A 7,787-nucleotide genomic window follows, 5' to 3' on the forward strand; every position below is an offset into this window, starting at 1 on the left:
CCATGTATTTGACTCCCTTTACCCCATCTACCTCCTCCCTCTCCCGACCTCATTTTCTTTTTAAAAAGATGATACAAGCTAGCATTGCCAGGATCTCCCTTTGGAGATGGCTTCCCTATTATAGCTAGGTAGAAAATTTAGGTCTAAAATAATTTTTCTTACCATATACTATGTTATTGCAGGCTGAGTTTATTTAGTGAAACAAAGGTAAACTATATCATTAACTAAAATCTTGGAAATTTACCAGTTCACATTCACTTCCTTCCAGATACTGGTATTGATTTTTCTTAGTCTTAGCAATTGATGATATCTAAAACATTATTTTCCTCTTTATTTTCATGAGTATTTGAGTGAAATTTGGGTAGGCTTTTTGAATATACATAACCATTTATATTTGAAATTGAAGATTCTACTGACCCTTTCTTATTTATCTTTCAATTCTCAGTACTTTCAATTCTAGCATACTGTCTGTTTCATAGTCATTACTAAAATGAAAAAGGAATTTTGCAGATAGGCATTATAACTTCAAATCCTTCACTACATGGAACTAATATGCTATTAATATTGTAAGCAGTTGAAAATATTTTTTCATCCTACGGCCATGCCATCCTGAACACACCGGATCTTGTCTGATCTCAGAAGCTAAGCAGGGTCAGGCCTGGTTAGTACTTGAATGGGAGACCACCTAGGAATACCAGGTGCTGTAGGCTATAAATAAAAAAAAAAATACATACATACATAAATTAATACATAAATAAATTAAATAAATAAATTAATTAAAATATTTTTTCACGGTTAACATATTAACTTATAAGATTCCTTATATAATTGACTTCTAAAACTTCAAAGGATATTATGAAAGCCTTTATAGGAGAAATTGTCCTTTAATTTAATAAATATTTATTGTGTACGTAATATATGCTGGGCCTTATGCTGGTTCAATAAGATACAACCCACAATGTCTTAACCAAAGAGATCCTGTTTAGTAGATAAGATGAACATAAGCATACTTTTAACTGTGTTATAAGTGCAGCAGATATAAAACATGGAGAGAATAGTTAACTTTAGCTGTGAAGATCAGAGAAGTGGAATAGAAGGACATGACAAGTGGAAATGGAGGACATTATAGGCAAAAGAAAGGCATATTTAAATGTACCAGTATTTGATGTACCAGTATTTGGTGGGGGTACTGTAAACAATTTAGAATTGTTTGAAAGAGGGGTATTAAGAGATGAGACTAAAGAGAAATGTTGAGTCCATATCAAAAAGAACCTTGTGTGTCATATCAAAGAACTTTGACTTTATTTAACTATCCAGTGTTACTTACTTTTAAGGAAAATCCACTAGAAAAACACACACATCCTTCTTAAAACAATTTGGGATTATAGTAGCTTGTGCATTCTTTTTTCTGTAGGAATCATTTATATAGACAAAGCAGATCCTTTAAAATGTCTCGCACAGCACAGAGAAGCATTCTGGAAACAATAAGGAAGTGGACTGGGTGACAGACTGAAAGCTATACTTAAGGAAGTGGTAGCATTAATAGGGAGGTGGACAGATTTGAGTGCCTTGAAGGTTAGTAGGATCAACAGGACTTCTTATATAAATCAAGGATTTGATCTAACTTATTTACGTATATTGAAGAGAAGAAACTTTTAAAAATAATTATCCCTTATAATTCTATGGACATAGTCAATGGAATTTAGATCTGGCAATATATATTAACTTTACAAATATGGAGGCTATTTATGGCCCCTTTAGTGAATGATATTTATAAACATATTAAGTAAAGGGGAAGGAGATACTATCTCATAAACTGAAATGATGAATTTATACTTTTCATTGGGACTTTTGACAAAAGATGCCTATTTACTCCTTCACTTTAGATTCAGTGCCATATTCATATAGTTTTACACTTTCTGAAGTAGTCTGAAACAGTGTAAAATATTTTCTGAAAATTGTTTCCAATTTTATACAGATAGTATTAGTTTTGGTGCTCTAAAAGACTTTAGAACTTGACGGTAACCTTTTCCTAATTTTATTCTGATCTTTAATATACTTTATTTTTTTACCTACATTATAATATTTATAGTTTTTTAAAAGTGTAACTAATGGACTGCTCATGAGTTTGCTATGCCAAGGTTTCAATACTTTTATATTATGGATTTTGTCTTTTATGACTCAAACTGTATATGTAAGTGTCAATACATGTGTTTCTGTTTATTTGATTTATTTATTTATTTATTAAATTTATTGGGGGGTAATATTGGTTAATAAAATTATATAGGTTTCAAGTATATAGTTCAATAATATGTTGTATGTATATTACATTGTGTGTTCATCATCCATTTAAATTGTCTTCCATCACCATACAGTTTTAATTTTATCATTTGGTTAGAGTAGTATTTCCTAGTTTCTTTTACATCATGGCATACCTAGAAAATGGTATATGTACACAGTATATGAAAGGCAATAGATAAGACTTCTTGCTTTAAGACAGCAGTCCCCAACCTTTTTGGCACCAAGGACCAGTGCTCCTATGAGAATTTAATGCCTAATGATCTGGGATGGAGCTGAGGCGGTAATGCTGGTGCTGGGGAGTGGCTGCAAATACAGACGAAGCTTCGCTTGCTCACCTGCTGCTCATCTACTGCTGTGTGGCCCAGATCCTAATAGACCACAGACTGGCACCGGTGTGTGGCCCAGGGGTTGGGGACTCCTGCTTTAAGAGACCACAAGCCAGCTGCTCTAGCCTATCATATGCTTATCAGACCATTCTGAAGCTGAAGAAAATTGCTATCTTCTCATACCCTCCTAGCCCATTCACACTGGTTGGCATTCTCTGAGATATAGAATGGAACTTAAAAAAGTCATGGTTATGGAATGGATGCCTGCATTTTTCAGTAAGTATTGTGATAGTATTCGACATACTATGTAGCAAAAATGCCAGTTGGTTCAATGAACTGATACTAGTGGTCACAATATGTAACATGGTATGTATAACTCAGGACAACCTACAATCATTACAGAAAACATGAGTGAAAGCACGTTTTATTGATGAAGACTCAAGAGTCTTTGATAGGATATTTTAAATATCCAGTTCTTACATTTCATAAATGAGAAAACTTGAGGCTAAAGAAATTACATATCTTGACTAGAAAGTAAATGACTTAAATAGAGATTAAATGACTGGACTTTAAGCTTTATGTGGTCAGGGACATTTTATTTGCTATCTCCCATTGCTTGATAGAGTGCATAGCACATGGCAGAAGTTTCTTAAAATTCTGTTGAGTGAATGAATGAATTGGATAGGGTCACAGAGCCAAATGAGAATTACAGTCTTTCATTGTCCAGCTCAATAATTTGATCCACTATGTATAGACTGTATATCACATTGTTATCAATGTTCTATGAATAACTCATTGTGTGGCACAAAGCACAAAAGGTCATGGACATATGTTAGAATTGAAAATTTTAAGGATTATCTTTTCTTCTGTTTTGTAGCAGTTCCTATCCCTCATATTCATAAATCAAACATGAAATATTTGGGTTGCCATCAAGCTTATATTTATCTTAATATATTTTTGTAAATATAGGTATTTTAAAAATCAACAATATTGGCCTTATATGAGCTTTCACAAATATTTTTCACTTTGGTAGTTATAATATTTTGTCATTTTCTTCAGTAATGGAATATAGTCAGGTTTGTCTTTTTCTATTAATAGATGAAATATAAAAATTTAAATAATTAATTACTGATGTGTCCTATATGCAAGCATTGAAATCAGAGAGAGCACCATCACTGAAAAGTTATGTCACTCAAGAATTCATTAAACATTCATTAGCATCACCTTAGGTAAAGGTGTCCTTGTTTACATATTTGCAGATTTGCATATGCATGCCCTGAACAAGATTTTGAAAATGTTTATGATCCTATGACCACTTTAATTATAAGTTTCCAAATGGTTATTTGTGAAATCTTTACTCAATGTAATCATTTTTTTTTTCTACCAGGTCTTTTGCATAGCCCAGTATACAAGGTGACACTGAAATATGACAAGTGAAATTCCAGTTTGGGTGCCTCCATCTCTCTCCCTTGAATTCTGATCCAGTGGCTGCCAAAGCCAAAAGAGATTTGGGGTAGGGGGCTTGGTCAAAGGGAAAGCTGCTGAGGTTGGCTTGGCAGATGAGGAAAGGGGAAGGCTTCACTTTTTCACAATCTGAAAAATTCCCTCTTTTTGAGAATCGTGTTTCACAGAGAAACACCAGACCACAGCATATTAAAATTTTTTTGAAGAGAATTTTGCGAATCTTCATGCAGAAATCCTCTATGGTGGTCCTAGGATAAGGCAGCACCATTGGGGATGTGTAATCCGGTAACTGGCCTGTAGATTTGGTGTAAATCCTCGCTAGTTTCAGATAGTCCCAGATCTTTTCCAACTGGTCTTCAAATTTCCAGCAGTGACGGACAGAGATGGGTAAATAGTGAGGCACCTTACAGATGATATCCAATTCCTCCAGGGAGATCTGCTCAATATTACTTAACATGTAGATACCTCAATGAGGTCATCCAATGAGGCAGCACTATGAAGAGTCTGATGAGAATTTTGAATTCTGCTAGAATGCTCTTCAGTGTTTCAGTAATCAGCTCACTCTGAGGGCAAGTGGCCGTGAGATTAATGCCTCCCTTAGTCTTACAGCCAACGTAAGGGGTTTTGCTGTTCAAGCGAATGCCAAAGACTTCCAGCTCTTTTTTGATTTTATGTCTTAAGGGTTTTGGAACAACCAGGATCAAGTTACTTGTTAGGGCCAACGTAATGTCTTGACGGTCTCTACCTTTTCTATCTTTGGCACCTTCACTGATACCTGAGAGATTCAGCAGCTAGATCTTGGCACCTTTGTATCTGATGACACCAAGCACAGTGGTCAGGGTAGTGAAATTACAGGCTGCCACATTGGAATATATACCCGCTAGGTTAATGAGCAGCGTTGACGTCCCCAAAGATGAAAATCCACAAATCCATTAGAGCATCAATTGTCTTGGCCAAATCAAAACCTTCTGCTGGACCCCCACCCCCACCCACACAACCTTTTGGAGTAATTTAATTCTCTGGAAGTTTTAGTAAGAAGAGCCGTAAGCAGCGCTATAGTTGGTGTGCTATGGCCTAGCTCTTTTGAGTCCGAACCATCCCTGCTTTGATATCCACCATCTAATATGCTCCTCATGGGGGCGAGACCCTGGAGAGGGGAGGTGGCGGGGCACAGAAGCCTCCACACTAACTTTCTCGCGTCACACATCCGCCCTGAACCTGCCACAGCCACCAGGCACTTCTGGAGTGCACAGCGCGTTACTTCCTAATTCTCGCGAGAAAGTTCCTCATGAGGCTTTTCTCAGTACGTACAACGTCTCTGCGCTCTCAGTCGACCTTCTTCTATTTTTTCTTTCGCGGATTTATCATCATTTTTCATTGCAGTGTAGGGCGCATCATTCATTATGGACCGCTGTGCGGGTCCCTACGTGTACACAGGTATGTGAAAAACTAAACTGCACGCTGAGTAAAACAAAGCCGCAAGATGAGTTTATTGCCCGAGTTCCCACCTGCAAGCCAGGAAACTCAGGGCCACAGGAGCAATGAGTTCCAAGTTGCTCACAGACTAAGGATTTTTTAATGGGGTAAATGCAGCCGTTGTTTGGCTATTTCAGCTGATTGGTTGCCTAAGGGGTCCTCTTAGTTGGATCAGGGGAACTAGAAAGTCCAGAGGTGGTGTGAACAGCCTTGGCATTTGGGGATTGGCTGGAATCCTCTGCTGAATTCTTAGAAGAGCTGTGAATTCCTCGAACTTCTGTTAGGTAATGTTTTTTTTCTTTAAAGGGCTTGCTTTGGCCAAGTCCATTTTATTCCCAACATAAGTGACTTTATTTTTGTTTTGGTTCTACAGTATACACATTTGTATATACACATCCACAGCGGGGCCAGAGCTTGGTGGGCTGAGGAGGTCATGTTCTTTTACAAGAAGGTATTAGAGACAGATTCCAGAGGATTGGTGGCTTCTGAGGTGGCCTCATCCTGGTTGAAAGTCAACTCTGAGTAAAAGGATGCAGCTGATAGTACTGGGGGCACAGAGCGGGACCTGGGCTGTGAGAGGAGCTTGGATGGACAGAGAAGCCTCCGTTCTCCTACTCTGCTCTGGACTGGTGGCCAGGTCCAGCCCTATCCCTGTAGCAGGTCATCAGGCTCTGTCTGCAGGGAAGGACCCTAAAGTCCCTGAGTGCTCCATGGGACCATTCCTTGGGCCTTTCTGTCTTCATTACTCTTTATCTTTCATGATAATTTATAGTGACCAAATATTTGGGGAAGGGATGATAAATTTAATGATAGATTATAGTACAATTCAGCATGGAAGGTTCCATAAACTGTGGCTCAAGAACCACTAGGACCTTGGCAGATTGATGTGAATTTTACTGTTGTCCTTTTCATCATTTCTCCATCCAGGCTGTAGTATTTACAAAGCAGACACTAAAGTGGAGCTTTAGCAATCGTCACATTGTGTATGGTTTCTTGAGATATTATGTAAAAGAAAAGTTTACAGAATTTAGAGTAAATAAAAACTAACAATTTGACTTTTTAAAAAGGTTTTCTGAAAATTGTGGGTCATTAGGTTTGTAGTTAATACTGGAGAAGAATCTAGACTTTGTTGTCACATGGATGGTTTATTCACATATAGAAAAGAGTGTATTGACTAATAGGAGTTGGTATGTGGTGACTTAGAATAAACTGCCAATCCTCTCCTCCTCTCCCTGCTCCCAATTTCAGCATTTGACAAAGTTTGGCTGGTATAGCAGAAACAATGTTATCACAATGTATCATGTTTTTAGCTAATCATTTAACAGTTTTTTAGGATATGCTTTAAGGCAAAATAGAGACATTCAGAGAAGATATTTATAAAAATGAGTAAATATTTAGCTTGTTATACCAATGTAGTGGAAGATTCCTATATAGAAGTTGCACAAATAATCGGCACATTTTTATTTGAAATTTATTAATGTTTTAAGACATAGAGGCCTACTTATACAACTGATCTACATTCATTTGGCATTACAAAATTAACAACTAATATAATCTGGAGTAAAATCAGTATTTCAAAATATCTCTAGACTTTGATATAATGGGTTGAATTAAATAAAAACTATTTATATGAAATGTCCAGAATAGGCAAATTCATAGAGAGAGAAAGTAGATTAGTGGTTCCCAAGGCCAGGGGGAACTGGGGAACTGGGAGTGACTACTAATGGTTGGTTTCTTTTTGGAGTGCAAAAATGTTTTGGAATTAGATAAGGGTAATGATTGCATAATTTTTGGAATATACTAAAAACCACTAAATTGTACACTTGAAAAGGGTGAATTTATGTAAATGAATTATATTTCAATAGTATAAAAAGGCATTTATGGTTAATAAATGAAATAGAAGGAAAACTTATGAAGAACAGACGGAAATTGAACACAATAAAGAATTTTTATCTTGCATATGTAGCCTGGTGAAACTCTAGTTGCATTCTCATAAACTCATTCATTAAAAAAAGAATAAAAATAGAAGTATACATCTCTATTGTTATTAAGCATTGTTTTAGATATCCCAACTAGGATATATGTTTTAAATATTCTAACATGATATATATCATATTCAAATACTGGGGAAGAAAGCAATACTATATTCAATGCAGATGATTTGATCGTCTATATAGAACACACAAAGGATTTAAAATGAAAACAATTAGATTTGAAAAT

General features: G+C 36.2%; 2 pseudogenes; one reads left to right on the forward strand and one right to left on the reverse strand.

Annotated features, from left to right (window-relative positions):
* Window positions 1-591: 591 nt before the first annotated feature.
* LOC111737993 lies at window positions 592-710 on the forward strand (annotated as a pseudogene).
* Window positions 711-4,205: 3,495 nt separating this feature from the next.
* Window positions 4,206-5,210, reverse strand: LOC105290227 (annotated as a pseudogene).
* Window positions 5,211-7,787: the final 2,577 nt, after the last annotated feature.

This window comes from Pteropus vampyrus, unplaced genomic scaffold, assembly GCF_000151845.1.
Source record: "Pteropus vampyrus isolate Shadow unplaced genomic scaffold, Pvam_2.0 Scaffold33, whole genome shotgun sequence".
Lineage (NCBI taxonomy): Eukaryota > Metazoa > Chordata > Mammalia > Chiroptera > Pteropodidae > Pteropus > Pteropus vampyrus.